At 38.0% G+C, this 16,513-nt stretch overlaps 1 protein-coding gene across 3 annotated transcripts in view; it reads left to right on the top strand.

Annotated features, from left to right (window-relative positions):
• The window catches only part of PDS5A (PDS5 cohesin associated factor A), a 128,382-nt gene that overhangs the window by 3,641 nt on the left and 108,228 nt on the right, over window positions 1-16,513 (top strand). The gene's annotated exons all lie outside the window — the stretch shown is intronic.

The following is a 16,513-nucleotide window of genomic DNA, read 5'->3' as shown; positions in this document are numbered from 1 at the left end:
TAAAAACAAAAACAAACAAACAAAAAAAATCTTGGTTAGTGGAATTCAGAGATGTTTGGTCCATTTTCTTCAGTTTTCAAGACTGGAACAAGCATTTTTACAGTGGAACCATAATTTTAGAGTTAGAAGGATTCTAAAAGAAATTCTGGAACTCCCTTTATTTCACAGATAACAAACGTTAGACCCAAAGTGGCCAGGTAACATTTACCAAGGTCAGCCATAGGACAGGTTAGTGGCAGAGCCAGGGCAATAGCATCATGTATCTTCTTATTCTTATAGCTGCTTTCTTCTAAGGAATCTAAACGAAGTTGAACAAAGAAGTTGTGATTTTTATTATGCAGTTGAAAACAGTAAAGTGAAAAGAGAAGGGAATCAATGAGAGTTAACTTGGTCTTTTGCAGGGAGATATGGGACAGCGTTTTCTTTTTTTTTTTTAACATTAGAAATTATTGTGATGCTTTGAAGCTTTCTTGAAAATAATTCTTAGAGTATATCTTTGGAGGAACTTAGACATACTTTTGTATTTTAGAAGTTTTAATTTCTGTTTCCAAGGAACTACTTTAAATATTTTTATGTCCAATCACACTGGCCTTCTGTCAGTTCCTTGAACATGCCATGCTCATTTCTGTCTAGACAGATTTAGAATTATGTAGCCCATATATGTACTCTTCCTCTCAGTTCATTAAGGGAAGTCTCTTAGACTCCCTGTTAATATATTCTTTTAATTCCTTCATATCACTTATTACAGATGTGATATTACATTTATGCATATGTTTATTTGGTTTGTCTCCCCAGCTTCTCTGTAAGCTTCATGAATATAGGTATCACATCTGTTTGCTTAGTTTTGTATCCTCCCAGTGCTAAGTTTAATACCTGGCACATAGGTTCTCAACATATATTCCTTGAATGAGCGAATGAATACTTTGGTTTTTTTTTTTTGGCTGTGTTGTGTCTTCTTTGCTGCTAGGGCTTTCGTGGAGCGGGGACTACTCTTCGAATACTTTGTATTAATACTGGTTTAGAGAAATATTTTTATTTTTGAAGATGAAGGATAATTTGAAAATATTTTGAATTGCAGCTAAGTACTTTATCTGAGATTTCATACTAGAGATGATAACACAGATATTTAGAATTTTAGAACCAGAAGGTAGCTTAGAGGTTATTTCATTTTGTTCTAATTTTCTGGATGAAGAAACTGAGTCTCAGAGGTTGTGACCAACCCTAGTCACATAAAGCTGAAAACCATCATTAACAGTTTTGTTATTTAGGTAAATTACAAATATATATTAATTGGCAGAAATATTAAAATTCATACAAAGGCTGTTTGCAAGGATAGCAGACATTTTAATACCAATGTTATATTAAGCATCAAGATTTCATTAAGGATTCTGAAACTAATGCAAATCATGTCTGATAAGTTTAATAAACAAGATACACCTATAAACAATGTTGTACAAAGTTCCATTAAGTGCTTCTGCCCACAGTTTGTTATACACGGTCTATCTCAGATCATGTATTACAAAGCTGTGTGCTACACGCTTTTTTTTTCTTCCTTTTTTGCTATTTTGGAAGTGGGAAGCCCTTGAAAGCCTTCGTTTTTAAAGGGAGGGATTAGGATGAAGTTTGTTACTATATCCATTTCTTATTATCTGCTCTCAGAGTTCAGTGCCCCAGACAGTTCTCTAGCCACAGCTCCATACCCAAACCTGCCATATTCATTCTGTCACAGAATCAAATCAAAATACTTATTACCTTGGTACTAAGAATGAGGAAAAATTAAATAATAGGGTTTTCTTGTTCTGAAAATGTCCCCCACTTTTCTCCCACTAGGTGTTACTTCTGTGTTTTCTTTGTATTTTTCTGTAATCTTTCTCTTTCTGTCAGCCATTCTCCTTCTTCCACATGCTCGTGCTTCTACTTTCTATAGTCTGGCCTGTTGGATAGTTCAGTAGGAAGTGGGGTATGGTGAGCTTGATTTAGGTAGGACATCTCCCTTTTCCCATCAAACCTAGGTTGGAAGAGGGGAGGAGTAGATTAGGGGCAGGAAGGCCATGAATTCTTTCATTTTTCTTCCCCTCAGGTGGACCTCAGAAATACTTGATTTGTTGTAATTATTTTCACTTGCATAAATGACTTTTATTTATCCCTAATTGCCACATAGTATGCTAATTTTGCTCATAATTCAATATGTGATTCCTAGTCTGAATTTTGTTTATATCTTTTACTTTAATATTTGTATTAATGCAGAAGATTCTGCTAAGTAATTAAGAAGTTAAATGGAGAGGCAAGATTTCTTAAAATGAAGTCCTAAAATATAGCCAATATACATTTGTGAAGTAATACTTCATGCAGCACAGCTTTTATTTTATTTATTTATCTATCTATTTATTTATTTATTTTTGGCTTTGTTGGGTCTTTGTTGGTGTGTGCAGGCTTCCTCTAGTTGCAGTGAGCGGGGGCTACTCTTCGTCGTGGCGTGCGGGTTTTGGTTGCGGTGGCTTCTCTTGTTGCGGAGCACAGGCTCTAGGCGCGCAGACTTCAGTAGTTGTGGCACACGGGCTCAGTAGTTGTGGCTTGTGGGCTCTAGAGCGCAGGCTCAGTAGCTATGGGTGCGTGGGCTTAGTTGTTCCACGACATGTGGGATCTTCCCGGACCAGGGCTCGAACCGGTGTCCCCTGTGTTGGCAAGTGGATCCTTAACCACTACACCACCAGGGAAGCCCCTGCCGTTTTAATCATTTTTAATTGTACAGCTGAGTGCCGTAAAAGTACATTCACATTGTTGTGCAGCCTCATCATCCATCTCCACAACTTTTCATCATCCTTAACTGAACTCTGTACCCATTAAATTATAACTCTATTCTCCCCTTCCCCCAGCCCAGGCAACCACCTTTCTGCTTTCTGTCTCTATGAATTTGACTACTCTAGGAGCCTCATATAAGTGGGATCATACAATATTGCTGCTTTTGTGACTGGCTTATTTCACTTGGCATAATGTCTTCAAGGTTTATCTGTATCGTAGTATGTGTCAGAATTCACGTGTATAACATCTGTTTATCCTTTCATCCATTGATGGACACTAGGGTGACTTCTACTTTTTGCCTACTGTTGGTAACTTTTCTTACTATCTCACAGTTTTGTGGATTAGAAATTTGGGCAGGGCTTGGCTTGATTATTCTGCTCCACATTGCATACTGGGCTCACTCACTGGTATTCAGCTGGTGATTAGACTGGTGAAGTATATACACACTGGCTTCTCTCAAACACTTGGTACCTCAGTAGGAACAGCGGAAAGACTGGACTCAGCTGGGCCCTTCTTCTTGTCTATGATGCAGTGTTAAGGCTTCTCCACATGGTCTCTCCAGCAGGGTAGTTGGGTTCAGGGTTCCAAGACACTATGGAGGAAGTTGCCAGTACTTTTAAAGACTTTATTCAGAATTGGCAGTGGCACTTCTACCTTATTCTACGGTTTAAAGTAGTCATACCACAGCTGACATTCAAGGAGAGAAAATTTGACCCTACTTCTCAATGGAAGAAGTAGGAAAGAATTTGTAGCCGTCTTTAATCTACCACAGGAGCTCTCATGATAAGTCAAAGTGTACTATGTAGCTATAGTCATACATTTGTAAAACATTTAATCTCAAAAACAACAGTATATATTTGCAGCCAATTTGCTAGATTTGTAAAATTTATTTTAAATACTCTAAGAAAAAAATTGTAGGAACTTTTTTACGTGCTAGTTAGGGAAGAATTATGGGGGAGGTTCATGATTTGATCCTAGAGCTTGTTTCTTACATTTTTTGAATTTTTACTAGAAAGTATCACTGGCCAATCATAATGATGATTTCCCCCCTTCTCTCTTTTTTTAAAAAAATCCATTTTAACTTCTTATTTTGAGACATTTTATCCCTCTAGAAAAGTTGGAAAAGTTGTACCTTCAACAGTCATCCCTTCATTTAGATTCACCAGTTGTTAACATTTTGTTACTTTTGCTTGCTTTAATGTTTCTCCAAACACACACACATACAGAGGGAGACAGATGTAACATACATTTTTGTTTGAGAGTTACTTGCATCTGTCATGACATTCCACCTCTGAATGCTTCAGCAGTCTTCTTAGAACAAGGATATTCTCCTACTTTATAACAATTATCATTATCACACTCAAGGAATTTAACATTGATACAGTGATACCTGTTATGCTATCCATAATAAAATTCCCTCAGCTGCCCTAAAAATGACTTTTTAAAAGTTGAATTTTTCTTCCTCTATCCAAGTTGCAGTATAGGATCACATGCATTTATTACATCTCTTTTGTCTGTTTTAATCGAGAAAGTCCTCTCATTTTCTGGGGGTGTGTTGTTCATGACATTTTTTGAAGCATTTGTCTTATAAGAGTTCATAATCTGTTTTGTCTTATTTCCTCATGCTTAGATTCAAATTGAACCTTTTTTGGCAAGTATACTACACAATTGGTGTTGTGTAGTTCCCTTAGCATCATATCAGGAGACATATAATGTCATTTTGTCCTATTGGCTTTGCTAAGTTTGATCACTTGTGTACAGCTCTCTGCATTGTAAAGGTATTTCCCTCCCTTTGCAATTAATAAGTAATATTTAAGGTAATAAATAGTTTTTAAGAATAATTTGTTTTCCAGCAATTCTTACTCAACTGTTTTAGCACCCACTTTGGTGGTTATAAAATGTTGCCTTGATTGATTGATTTGGTTTTTTTGTTTGTTTGTTTTTGGCTGTACGCGGGCCTCTCACTGTTGTGGCCTCTCCCGTTGCGGAGCACAGGCTCCGGATGCGCAGGCTCAGCGGCCATGGCTCATAGGCCCAGCCGCTCTGCAACATGTGGGATCTTCCTGGACTGGGGCACAAACCCTTGTCCCCTGCATCGGCAGGCGGACTCTCAACCACTGCGCCACCAGGGAAGCCCTTGATTGATTGATTGATTGATTGATGGCTGTGTTAGGTCTTCGTTGCTGCTCATGGGCTTTCTCTGGTTGTGGCGAGTGGGGGCTATTCTTTGTTGTGGTGAACCGGCTTCTCTTATTGCAGAGCATGGGCTTCAGTAGTTGCAGGGCATGGGCTCAGTAGTTGTGGCTTGCAGGCTCTAGAATGCAGGCTCAGTAGTTGTGGAGCACGGGTTTAGTTATTCTGCAGCACGTGCGATCTTCCTGGACCAGGGATGGAACCCGTGTCCCCTGCATTGGCAGGCAGATTCTTAACCACTGCGCCACTAGGGAAGTCCCAACAATTGGTTTATTTTTTTCTGTTTGTATTCAATTTTATATGTATATACACATACATACATACATTCACTCTTGTGGACTGGACTCTTCATTTCTACTGACGAGTATTATCTTTGCTTGATTTTTTTTTTATTGTGGTAGAAAACATAACAAAAACCATCTTAACCATTTTTAAGTGTACACAGTACAGTAGTGTTAACTATATGTACATTGTCAATACTACAGATCTCTAGAAAGTTTTCATCTTGTAAAACTGAAACTCTGTACCCACTGAACAACTCCCTTTCCCCCATCCCCCTCAGCCCTTAGTGACCACTTCCTGTTTCTAGGAGTTTAACTACTTTAGATACCTCACGTATAAATGTGGAATCATATGGTATTTGTCCTTTAGTGACTGGCTTATTTCACTTAGCATGAAGTCCTTAAGGTTTATCCATTTTGTAGCATATGACAGGATTTTCTTCTTTTTTAGGGCTGTGTAGTATTCCAGTGTATATATCTACCACACTTTCTTGATCCATTAATGGAAGTTTAGGTTGCTTCCACCTTTCAGCTATCGTGAGTAATGCCGCAGTGAACATGGGTGTGCGTATATCTCTTTGAGATCCTGTTTTCAATTCTTTTGGATATAGCTGGGATTGCTGGGTCATATGATAATTCTATTTAAACATTTTTGAGGAACCCCTTCATACTGTTTTCCATAGTAGCTGCTTCATTTTACCTTTCCACCAGTAGTACACAAGGGTTTCAGTTTCTCCACATCAGTGCTTATTTTCTGTGTTTTTGATAGTGGCCGTCCTAACAGGTATGAGGTAATGTCTCGTTGTGGTTTTGATTTGTGTTTCCCTGAGGACTGGTGATGTTGAGCATCTTTTCTTGCTTACTGGCCAGTTGTGTATCTTATTTAGAAAAATGTCTATTCAAGTCCTTTGCCCATTTTTTAATCAGGTTATTTGTTTTATTGTTGTTCAGTTGTAGGAGTGTGTGTATTCAATTTTAGGAATTACATTGTTCGTTCTTTTTATTTAATTCTACATGGTTCAATAGTCAAAACTATAGAAAAACTTACACTTCTAGAAGTCTTCTTCCCATCTTTATCCTTTCCACTTCATTTCCACCCACCTCCCCTCTGTAGATAATCATTTTCATTAGTTTCTGGTTTATCCTTTCTGTGTTACCGCCCTTCTTCTTAAAAGATAAACTACTATATATACTCTATTGTGTTTTGCTTTCTTCACCCAATATGTCTTGGAAATCACACCGTATCTGGAAATGTCTTTAAATTCATTTTCATGGTGTTATAGTATTCTATGTGTAGATGTGCCATAGTTTACTCAACTAGGCTCTCATTGTTGATTTGAGATTGCTTGTAATATTTCAAGTAATGTTGAAGTGAATAACCTTGTTTCACATTGCTTTGTATTTGTGGAAGTGTATCTTTAGGGTAAGTTCTAGGATTGTTGGGCCAAAGGGTACATTTCTGAGTTTTTGTTAGAGGTGGTCATATTCTCCTTCATATGGGTTGTACCATTTTGTACTTCCACCAGCAAGTAAGTATAAGAGTGTCCAGCCTCTCAGTAATGTATTGTCAAGTAATGCCTACTTTTAAAGTAGCAAATTGGCAAATTAACTCTTGCCCCAAAAAGCCATTTTATTGCCTCCTGGCAACAAGAGAAGTTCCTTATGAGAATGATTAAATATAAGTGCTCCATTGAGGTTCAAAAGGATAAGAACCCTATTTAGATTTCCTTAGAAACTCAAAAGGAATTGAGTGACTTTTTTAGTATATTTAAGGAAATGAGGGTGGGTGGGGTAGAGATGGAGACAGAATTTTAGGAACAAAGATGATGTTGAAATCATCAAGACTCACTTAGGTCTTTATTCAAGATCTTGAGTTAAATAGAAATGAGGTGAAGACTTATTATTAAAAATCATAAATGAAATAAATAACGGCATTGGCATGTAAAATGCCAGTGCCGTGATTTATTTTCCAATTATCAGAAATCTGTAGATGTCCAAGGGAAAAAGTGCTTTGTGTTCACAGTAGGAGAATAGGCTTAAAGCATTAATGAATTTTGTTCCTATTAGCTTCTATTTTCAGAGTTAATTATTTAAATTATTTAAATTAAATACTACTTTGGCTGAGGTTGTTGGCATATAGAATTATGTCCAATTATGGTCAGAAAGATAAAATGAGTGGAGTTTATACATGATATAAAAGCATAACAAGTTTTTATTTGCTGAAGACAACAAATCGAGACGTTTCTAGATAACGGTTGTAATAGAAATCTAAACACAAACATAACGAAGGAGTTTAACTAAATTTCTTTCCCTTGCTGTTGGCATTTGGTCTTTTACATTAGTACAGATCTTCCCAACTGATACTCTACACAGTTGTAAGTATGCCTAAATACAGAGTCCCTCAGCCTTTGGAGATTACAAATATTACATCGTTTTTTGTATATTATGTGGTATTTTAAAAGTTGGGAACTGCCATAATATATGTGTTGTTTTTCATGTTATATTATAAAATTATTATTAAGATCAAACACTTAAAACTTCCTACCAAATAGGGGCCCTGTGATTAGTGCTGATAAAGCCAGCCCTTAAATAGCATTAGTCCATTAGGGGAACCTGGATTTATACGAGGAATAACACTGGAATGGATTTCCGTTTATATGAAGGATATTTGAGATTATTATATCATAAGTTAAATGTCAGTTATGTGCTAGGATTGTATCTGTTTCTTTGGATAAAGAGCTACTAAGAATTTTGGTGGTCAAGAGAAGTTTCAAGGAAAAGGTGACAGTTGTACTGGGATTTGAAGGCTTAGACTTTGGTAAGCAAATAGGTGGTAAAACATTTCAAACAGATGAATAGCAGGGACAAAGAGACAGAAGCGTGCTTGGTGTGTTTGAAGAAAATGAGTAAAATAGTTTTGCTAGAACTAAAGCATCCTAAAAGAGTAGTTGAGAGGAAAAAAGAGGAAGTTACCAATGAAATTGGTAGAATCCTTAAATGACAGAGGAATTTGTATTTTAAAAAAATAGCTAAAAAAAAATAGAGCTAAAGAGTGATATGTCTACATTGTGGTTTTGCATGATTAGCAAAGCTAGGTGACCAAGGAGTTTTTGAAGCACATGAATACCACCCTTCTTTGAGGCCAATTTGTGGAGATTTTTTATCCTCACATCCAGACCAGATAGTATCTTTGGTTGAACAGTAATCCACTTCTAATTGATACTGTCTGAATGAATCTGTTGGTTGCTGAGAGTTTAGTCACGTGATACTAGGTGTGAAGGCTGTGGATGAGTAAAATTTTAAGAACAGTTAGTAGAATTTTATGTACTAGATTATAACAATATGAATTGGATTTAAAAAAAATAAATTTATATATATATTTATTTATTTTTGGCTGCGTTGGGTCTTTGTTGCTGCACGCGGGCTTTTTCTAGTTGCAGTGAGTGGGGACTACTACTCGTGGTGTGCGGGCTTCTCATTGCGGTGGCTTCTCTTGTTGTGGAGCACAGGCTCTAGGCACATGGGCTTCAGTAGTTGTGGCACATGGGCTTAGTTGCTCTGCGGCATGTGGGATCTTCCCAGATGAGGGATGGAACCTGTGTCCCCTGCATTGGCAGGCAGATTCTTAACCACTTTACCACCAGGGAAGTGCCAGATTTTTATTATATATATTCAGTGCATGTTTTTCCAAAATTTCCTGGAATTTCTGTGGTAGGAATTCAAGTAAACATTAATTGTAATTTGATGCCAAATTATTTTTTTTTCTAATTTTTATTTATTTTTGGCTGCATTGGGTCTTCATTGCTGCGTGCAGGCTTCAGTAGTTGCAGCATGCAGGTCAGGAGTGTGGCATGCGGACTCAGGAGTTGTGGCTTGCGGGCTCTAGAGCACAGGTTCAGTAGTTGTGGCGCACAGCCTTAGTTGCTCTGCAGCACGTGGGATCTTCCCAGACCAGGGAAGGAACTGATGTCTGCTGCGTTGGCAGGCGGATTATTAACCACTGTACCACCAGGGAAGTCCCTCAAATTATTTCAATACTTGAAAATTAAGTTCAGTGGCCATGTATTATTTCCTATAATTTCAAATGTTTGTTGAATTGAATAGCCTTCATCTAGCCACTATAAAATTAGTAGAGGTGAATTTCTTATCTGCAAAAAGAAGAGTTTAAGATTTATAAGGACTGAGTCAGTGTATATCAAGAGACTGCTTTGTTTCTGGCAGAAGTTTCAAAATGATTTTCTTCTTGAAGCATATACCTAAATAGCTTTGAAGAACGTGATAAAAAGCATCAGGCAGTAATAAAATGAAAATATTTTTAGATCTCTTGGAAATCATGTTATATAATCTTGTCTACTATATTCAGTTTTCATCCTTTTTAAAAAAATTTTATTTTATTTTTCTCTGCGTGGGGTCTTCATTGCTGTGTGAAGGCTTTCTTTAGTTGCAGTGAGCAGGGACTACAGTTAGTTGCAGTGTGTGGGCTTCTCATTGTGGTGTCTTCTCTTGTTGCGGAGCACAGGCTCTAGGAGTGCAGGCTTCAGTAGTTGTGGCACGTGGGCTCAGTAGTTGTGGCTCGTGGGCTCTAGAGCACAGGCTCAGTAGTTGTGGCACATGGGCTTAGCTGCTCCACGGGATGTGGGATCTTCCCAGACCAAGGATCGAATCCATGTCCCCTGCATTGGCAGGTGGATTCTCAACCACTGTGCCACCACGGAAGTCCCCCAGAAAGCATACTTTTAAGATCTAGGCTTTTGAAACCTATTAAGCTTTGTTTTTTTGGCCCAGTACATGGCCTATCCTGGCAGACATACCATGTATACCTGAAAAGAATGTATGTTTTGCTGTTGTTGAATGTAGTGTTCTATAGGGTCAAGTAATGTTCTTTAAGCCAGGAGATTGAGATCGTTATTCATCATCAAGTCTTTTCTAATTCTGAAGAGTTTTGGTCTAGTTCTGTTGCTGAGAAAGAGTGATAAAGCCTCAAATTGTGATTGTGGAATTGTCCATTTCTCCCTTTAAATCTGTCAGTTATTCTTTCATTTGTTTTGAAATTCTGTTGTTAGGCACATGTGCATTTAGGATTGTTAGACATTACCAAGAGTTGACCCTTTTAGCATTATGAAATGTTCCTGATGTCTAAATTGCACCTTTTACAGTTTCTGTATGCATTATATGTTTTTATACCCTTTTGTTTTCAACTTATGTGTCTTTATATTTTAAATGCATCTGGCATATGGTTGGGTCATGCTTTAAAAATTTTTTTTTTAATATTTAATCTATTTTGACAATCTTTGCCTTTAAATTGGAGTGTATAACTCACATTTAATATTATTGATGTGGTTGGATGATATATGTGGATGATATATGTCTACCATTTTGTACTTTTCCTTTTTTTTTTTTGCGGTACGCGGGCCTCTCACTGTTGTGGCCTCTTCTGTTGCGGAGCACAGGCTCCGGACGTGCAGGCCCAGCGGCCATGGCTCACGGGCCCAGCCGCTCCGCGGCATGTGGGATCTTCCCAGACCGGGGCATGAACCCGTGTCCCCTGCATTGGCAGGCAGACTCTCAACCACTGCGCCACCAGGGAAGCCCTGTACTTTTCCTTTTGTCTCATCTATTGTTGTTCCCCTCTTTTCCTGCCTTTTAGCTTTTAAAAAATATATTTGTTGATTTATATTTTATTTGGCTGCATCCGGTCTTTTTTTTTTTAATTTTTATTTATTTTTGGCTGTGTTGGGTCTTTGTTGCTGTGTGCGGCTTTCTCTAGTTGCAGGGAGCAGGGGCTATACTCTTGGTTGTGGTGCGCAGGCTTCTCTTGTTGAGGAGCATGGGCTCTAGGCACACGGGCTCAGTAGTTGTGGCTCTTGGGCTCTAGAGCACAGGCTCAGTAGTTGTGGCACACGGGCTTAGTTGCTCCACGGCACGTGGGATCTTCCCAGACCAGGGATGGAATCCATGTCCCCTGCATTGGCAGGCAGATTCTTAACCACTGTGCCACCAGGGAAGCCCTGTGTCCGGTCTTAATTGTGGCACGTGGGATTCTTCTGGTTGTGGCATGCAGAATCTTTTGTTGCGGGATACAAGATCTTTTAGTTGTGGCATGTGAGATCTAGTTGCCTGACCAGGGGTCAAACCCAGGCCCCCTGCATTGGGAGTGCAGAATCTTAGGCACTGGACCACCGGGGAAGGAACCCTGCCTTTTATCTTAATTTGTTATTTTTTAGAATTCCATTTTAATTATTTTTGATTTTATAGGTATATCTTTTCACTCTGTGTGTGTGTATCTGTCTGGCTATGTCTGTCTGTCTGGTTGTGTTGTACAGGGATTGCAATACATATCCTTAACTGTTTATAGTCTTAGACTTTTATTTTTCTGCTACTTCATGTAAAATGTAAGAACCTTTCATTAGTATGGGTCCATTTATCACAGCCCCACCCTTTATGCTATAAATTATAGCATAATATATTTATATATTATAAACCCCACATTAAACAGTTATATGTATTTTAAATAAATGCAAGGGAAGTAGTCTTTTATATTTATGCACTTATTACCATTTTTTGTGCTTTTTTTCATTTTTTCTCAAATGTTGGATTTTCCACCTGATGATATATCCCTTCAGCCTGAGAAACTTCCCTTTAGTGTTTCTTTTAGTGAAGATTTGCTGAGATAATTTCACTTAGTTTTCATTTGTCTGAAAATGTTTATTTAACCTTCATTTTTGAAGGATATTACATTTTGGATATAAAATTCTGGGTTGACAGTTTCAGTGCTTTAAAAATGTAATTCCACTGTCTTGTGTTCTCCAGTGCTTCAGATGAGAAGTCAGTGGTAATATGTATTTTTGTTTCTTTGTATGTAATGTGAGATATTTTTCTGGCTGCTTTTGAAAGGTGTCTCTTTTTCTTTGATGTACAGAAGTTTCATTGTGATGCCCTGAGGTTTGTGTTTCCCAAATACTTGTCCTGCTTTGGAATCACTGAGCTTCCTGGATCTATAAATTTATGTCTTTCACCAAATTTGGGGAATTTTGGGTCATGATATCGTCAAGCTGTTTTTTCTTATTTCCTTCTCCCCCCTTTTTTCCTCTTTCCAGGTTCCACTTACACATATGTTAGATTTTTTTTATATTGCCCTCAGATCACTGGGGCTCTTTTTTTTCTTTTTTTAAAATTAATTAATTAATTTATCTGTCTATCTATTTATTTATTTATGGCTCCGTTGGGTCTTCGTTGCTGCGCGTGGGCTTTCTCTAGTTGCGGTGAGCGGGGGCCACTCTTCGTTGCGGTGCACAGGCTTCTCATTGCGTTGGCTTCTCTTGTTGCGGAGCACGGGCTCTAGGCGCGCGGGCTTTAGTAGTTGTGGCTTGCGAGCTCTAGAGCACAGGCTCAGTAGTTGTGGCACACGGGCTTAGTTGCTCCGCGGCATGTGGGAACTTCCCGGACCAGGGATCGAACCCATGTCCCCTGCACTGGCAGGCGGATTCTTAACCACTGTGCCATCAGGGAAGCCCTCTTTTTCTTTTTTCAGTCATTTCTCTTTGTGTTCTTCAAATTTGGTCATTCCTATTGATTTGTTCTTAAGTTTATAACTCTTATTTTCAATCACAGATACAGCCTGAAAAATGTAAAATCACAGGGATTTGGGAGATGATCTATATAGCATTAACTGTGTGTGTGTTTCCTCTTTTTAAAAATATATAAATTTTTACATATAGTAAAGTTCATAAACCTTAAGTATAACATTTTATTAATTTTTACATACATATATGCATATTGCCATTATCCAGATCAGGATGGCACTGCAGTAGGCTGCCTTATGTTCCCTTCCCCAGAGATAGAGACCCTTCTGATCTTTATCAACTTAGATTAGTCTTGCCATCAAAAAAATGAAATCATGCAGTATGTACTCGTTTATGTCTGACTCTTTTCCTAAACGTTGTGTCTGAGATTCATCCATGTTGTTATGGGTTGTAGTGATCTTCATTGTATGAGTACACCAAAATTTATTTATCCATACTGTTATTGATAGGTATTTGGGTTAGTAGTTTTTTGCTTTTATGAAAAAAACTTCTATGAATAATGTACATGGTTTTTGGTAGTGGTAAGAACTCATTTATCTTGGGTATATACCTGGGATTGGTGGATTTTTTCTGTGAAGGGTCAGTAAAAATTTATTTTGTGGGTCAAGAGAATACTGTATAAATACTTACATAGTAAGAACTTTTATTTTTTTTTTAACAAAATTCAAAGCATAGTGATTCAGTACTTTTTTTTTTTTTTTTTGGTAACACAGGTCTGCTAATGAGAAAAATGGAATTCTTTGGAGGGGAAGGTGTGGAACTAACATTTTACTTAATTGGGGCTCAAAGTTAGTGTTTTCAGTCACCAAAATTGATTTCAAATGTTTACCTATTGAGCTTCCCTGGTGGTGCAGTGGTTGCGAGTCCGCCTGCTGATGCTAGGCGACACGGGTTCTATGCCCCGGTCTGGGAAGATCCCACATGCCGCGGAGCATCTGGGCCCGTGAGCCATGGCTGCTGAGCCTGCACGTCCGGAGCCTGTGCTCCGCAATGGGAGAGGCCACAACAGTGAGAGGCCCGCGTACAGCAAAAAAAAAAAAAAAAAAAAAAAAATGTTTACCTATTAATGCTGATCTGTAGTGAAATGTGGTGTATTTCATTTGAAAATGTTTTTTCACACAGAGACTTCCAAATATTGATATCAGTTCATGAACATATGATTTTAATTGATCATATTCATTGCTTGGAAGGCATTTATAGAATTATTTTATATTTTTCTTTTGATAATTGCCTTTTAGCATGTCATTACATTGCATATTAATAGCTTCCAGTGGAAGGGTTAGGTGGTAGTTCCTCAACTGCAATTTGAAATGGACTTTGAAGTGTGGAAATTTCCTGTGCATGTGTGTTGAGGTCCTAAAAATCCTGCTAGAATTGCAGTTTGAGCATGGAAATGGAAATCTCAGTTTTTATTATAATTTTTGGCAGCACAGGAAGAAGGAGCTTGACATTTCTTGTGATTCAGTGGATGTTAGTTATTGAAATATGTTAAATTTTCACATAGATGTGCTTAACAGCCCTTTGGTTACAGCTTGAATTCATTGAGAAACAGCCCCACACCAGTAGCCAAAGCTACTTTCTGAAGCCGTTCAGTGTTTAAAAATACTAACAACAAATACTATCAATTAAGGGGTGTTGAGTGTGGAAAGAAGCTGAAGATTACTGGAGTGATGTTTGCAGGAATCGCAAGAAAAACAAGAAGGAATTCTCTTTTTCCTATTCCTGCCTTCTAATCACCTTCCTGTCAAAGAAGTCTAGGCAATGCATTTTCCAGAATCCCAGTTTCAACATCAGAGAACAGAGTATAGAGGAGGTGGATTTGGAGTTGAGAGACACTGTGTAAATAATTAGCATACTATTCTGATATGTGAACTTCAGTAGAACCAGAAAACTTGTTTCATGTTTCCATCTAACAAGATACAGCTATCCTTCTTTTAAAAATGAGGATGTTCTCACCTCTTTCCAGATAGTCTCAGTAGTTATGCAATATCCAGTCCCTAGGTGACAAATACCCTATTCTGGGTGATGTTATTGGTTTTTTAGTTAAAACACTATTCCATTTGAATAGTCTAACTCAAGGGTTAACTTAAATTTCATATTTTACACATGTAAAGGAAAATAAAATTGAAATAATTTGGCTGTTAGTTCTAAAAATCTTCACATTCAGTTTGACCCTTCTAAATCTTATTTTTGACTAGATGTTGATGTTTGTGTTTTCCCACACAGTATAATTGTTGTCAGAAGTATTAATGATACCGAATATCTTGAAAAAGTGCCCCATAACTGACAGAGGATTAATCTCCAAAATATACAAGCAGCTCATGCAGCTCAACATCAAAAAAACAAATAACCCAATCCAAAAATGGGTGGAAGACCTAAATAGACATTTCTCCAAAGTAGACATACAGATTGCCAACAAACACATGAAAAGATGCTCAGCATCACTAATCATTAGAGAAATGCAAATCAAAACCACAGTGAGGTATCACCTCACACTGGTCAGAATGGCCATCGTCAAAAAAATCTAGAAACAGTAAATGCTGGAGAGGGTGTGGAGAAAAGGGAACCCTCTTGCACTGTTGGTGGGAATGTAAATTGATACAGCCACTGTGGAGATCAGTATGGAGGTTCCTTAAAAAACTAAAAATAGAACTACCATATGACCCAGCAATCCCACTACTGGGCATATACCCTGATAAAACCATAATTCAAAAAGAGTCATGTACCACAGTGTTCATTGTAGCACTATTTACAATAGCCAGGACTTGGAAGCAATCTAAATGTACATCGACAGATGAATGGATGAAGAAGATATGGCACATATATACAATGGAATATTACTCAGCCATAAAAAGGAATGAAATTGAGTTATTTGTAGAGGTGGGTGGACCTAGAGTCTGTCATACAGAGTGAAGTAAGTCAGAAAGAGAAAAACAAATACCGTATGCTAATGCACATATACGGAATCTACAAAAACAGTACCGATGAACCCAGTACCAGGGCAGGAATGAAGATGCAGACATAGAGAACAGACTTGAGGACACAGCGGGGGAAGAGGAAGCTGGGACGAAGTGAGAGAGTAACATTGATATATGTACACTACCAAATGTAAAATGGATGGCTAGTGGAAAGCTGCTGCATAGCACAGGGAGATCAGCTTGATGCTTTGTGATGACCTAGAGTGGTGGGATAAGGAGGGTGAGGGAGGCTCAAGAGGGAGGGGATGTGGGGATATATGTATACTTACAGCTGATTCACTTTGTTGTACAGCAGAAACTAACACACCATTGTAAAGCAGTTATACTGCAATAAAGATATTTTTTTAAAAAGTGCCCCAGTGTTGTTTCTGAGATGTTCTTCCAAGTCATTAAACACTTAATGCTGCAGGATTTGGTGCTAGTGCTTTTCTAGATATTGTCAGGCATTGTCAGCCCAGGGTTTTCAAACTGAAGTTTATACAAGCGCCAGCAACAGCACTTCTTACACTTACTTCCAGCTGTGACTTTTTCTAAGATCACTGATTTTTAAGACACATCTGAGTATCAGACATCTTAAAATTTGGGTGTTAGAATTAATAAATATGGTAATTTTAATTTATCATGGACCCATGTATGCCAGACACTAGGCTGGGAACTTCATGTCTGTTATCTCAAA

This window comes from Phocoena sinus, chromosome 5 (genome assembly GCF_008692025.1).
Source record: "Phocoena sinus isolate mPhoSin1 chromosome 5, mPhoSin1.pri, whole genome shotgun sequence".
Classification (NCBI taxonomy): Eukaryota; Metazoa; Chordata; class Mammalia; order Artiodactyla; family Phocoenidae; genus Phocoena; species Phocoena sinus.
The sequence above is the reverse complement of the archived record's forward strand: the minus strand, read 5'-3'. Positions and strand labels throughout refer to the sequence as shown.